Consider the following 2,690-nt stretch of genomic DNA (forward strand, 5'->3'; position numbering starts at 1 on the left):
TGACTTGTTGGGTCAATATTTTATTCTGAGCCAATATGGAATTCAGAGTATCAATCTCAAGAACTCATTTCTTCTGAGTTATCCCATTATTCACAGGATTCCTTTCAGAAGTGTACATGAATTGGTTATTTGCAACCATTTCAATGAGTTCCTGAGCTTCTGCAGGCGTCTTCTTCAGATGAAGAGATCCCCTAGCAGAGCTATCCAATGACATCTTGGATAGTTCAGACAGACCATCATAGAATATACCTATGATACTCCATTCAGAAAGCATGTCAGAAGGACAACTTCTGATCAATTGCTTGTATCTTTCCCAAGCTTCATAGAGGGATTCACCTTCCTTCTGTCTGAAGGTTTGGACTTCCACTCTAAGCTTGCTCAATTTTTGAGGTGGAAAGAACTTTGTCAAGAAAGCATTGACTAGCTTTTCCCAAGAGTTCAGGCTTTCTTTAGGTTGTGAGTCCAACCATGTCCTAGCTTTGTCTCTTACAGCAAAAGGGAAGAGCATAAGTCTGTAGACTTCAAGGTCAACCCCATTGGTCTTGACAGTATCACAGATTTGCAAGAATTCAGCTAAGAACTGATGAGGATCTTCCAATGGAAGTCCATGAAACTTGCAATTCTGTTGCATTAGAGAAACTAATTGAGGCTTAAGCTCAAAGTTGTTTGCTCCAATGGCAGGGATTGAGATGCTTCTCCCATAGAAGTCGGGAGTAGGTGCAGTAAAGTCACCAAGCACCTTCCTTGCATTGTTGGCATTGTTGTTTTCGGCTGCCATGATTTCTTCTTCCTTGAAAAGCTCTGTTAGGCCCTTTAAAGAGAATTGTGCTTTAGCTTCTCTTAGCTTTCTTTTCAAGGTCCTTTCAGGTTCAGGATCAGCTTGAACAAGTATGCCTTTATCTTTGTTCCTGCTCATATGAAAGAGAAGAGAACAAGAAAGTAGGGAATCCTCTATGTCACAGTATAGAGATTCTTTGAGGTGTCAGAGGAAAAGAAGATTAGAATGAGGAGGTAGAGAGAGAAGAATTCGAACTTATCAAGAGGGATAGAGTTCGAATTGCACCTTGAGGAACAGTGTTAGTCCCTTAAATAGAAAGATGTGAGAAGAGGGGAAGAAATTTTCGAAATTAAAGTAAAAGATTTTGAAATAATTAAAAGAAATAAAGTGATTTTTGAAAAAAATTTTGAAATTAGAAATTAAAAAGATATGATTGAAAATTAATTTTGAAAAAGATGTGATTGAAAAGATATGATTGAGAAGATATGATTAAAAATCAAACTAAAAAGAGAAAGTTTTAAAATTAAAGTTGATTACTTGTCTAACAAGAAATTAGAAGATATGATTCTAGAATTAAAACCTTTGATCCTTTCTTAATAGGCAAGTAACAACTAGAAAATTTGAAGTAAATCATTAATTTTAGCAAGGATTTTCAAAAATAAAAAAAATGGAAAGCAATTGATTTTGAAGAGATATGATTGAAAAGATATGATTTGAAAAAGATTTGATTTTGAAAAATTATGAAGATTTGAAAAAAAATTTGAATTAAAAACAAAATCTTCCCTCTTATGTCATCCTGGCGTTAAACGCCCAGAATGGCATCCATTCTGGCGTTTAACGCCCAAAACCCTACCTTTTTGGGCGTTAAACGCCCAGCCAGGTACCCTGGCTGGCGTTTAAACGCCAGTTTTCCTTCTTCACTGGGTGTTTTGAATGCCTAGCTTTTTTTGTTTGATTCCTCTGCTGAATGTTCTAAATCTTCAATTCTCTGTATTATTGACTTGAAAAGACACAATTTTGAAAATAATTTTTTGAATTTTTAATGATGAGAAACAATAAAAATGCAACTAAGATCAAATAAACAATGCATGCACGACACCAAACTTAAAAATTTTCATATAAGAGACACTAACAAATTGAGAATGCACATGAGAAACAACAGAACACACAAAACAAGAGAATTTAAAGATCAGAGCAATGAAATCATCAAGAACAACTTGAAGATTAATGAAGAACATAATGCATGTAATTTTCGAAAATTAGAGGCATGCAATTGACACCAAACTTAAAATTAGACACTAGACTGAAACAAGAAACATAAAATGTTTTTGATTTTTATGGTTTTATAAATTTTTTTTGTGATTTTTCGAAAATTGAGTGGAAAAGAGAATAAAGGGGTTCAAAATTTTTAATAAGAATTTCAGGAATCATTGCAATGCTAGTCTAAGACTCCGGTCCAGGAATTAGACATGGCTTACTAGCCAGCCAAGCTTTCAATGAAAGCTTCGGTCCAAAACACTAGACATGGCCAATGGCCAGCCAAGCTTTAGTAGATCATTGCTAACAACAGCAAAATTTATAGGAATCAACAAGTTCTTGTGATGATAAGTTGAAACCTCGGTCCAATAAGATTAGACATGGCTTCACAGCCAGCCAGACTTCAACAAATCATCATGAAACTCTAGAATTCATTCTTAAAAACTCTGAGGAACAAAATAGAAAATTTTTTTTGTATTTTTTAAAAAAAATTTCGAAAATAAAAAGTAAAATTACCTAATCTCAGCAACAAGATGAACTGTCAGTTGTCCAAACTCGAACAATCCCTGGCAACGGCGCCAAAAACTTGGTGCACGAAATTGTGATAATCAACAATGGCGCCAAAGGATTTGGAGCTCTCAAACGTGAATCACAC

At 34.8% G+C, this 2,690-nt stretch overlaps 1 non-coding gene across 1 annotated transcript; it reads left to right on the top strand.

Annotated features, from left to right (window-relative positions):
• The first annotated feature begins 268 nt into the window (after nucleotides 1-268).
• On the top strand, nucleotides 269-376 carry LOC148565786 (small nucleolar RNA R71). The gene has a single exon (XR_015884448.1). It is a non-coding gene; the product is annotated as a small nucleolar RNA R71 (small nucleolar RNA).
• Nucleotides 377-2,690: the final 2,314 nt, after the last annotated feature.

This window comes from Arachis ipaensis, chromosome B5 (assembly GCF_059453495.1).
Source record: "Arachis ipaensis isolate K30076 ecotype BB chromosome B5, ASM5945349v1, whole genome shotgun sequence".
Lineage (NCBI taxonomy): Eukaryota > Viridiplantae > Streptophyta > Magnoliopsida > Fabales > Fabaceae > Arachis > Arachis ipaensis.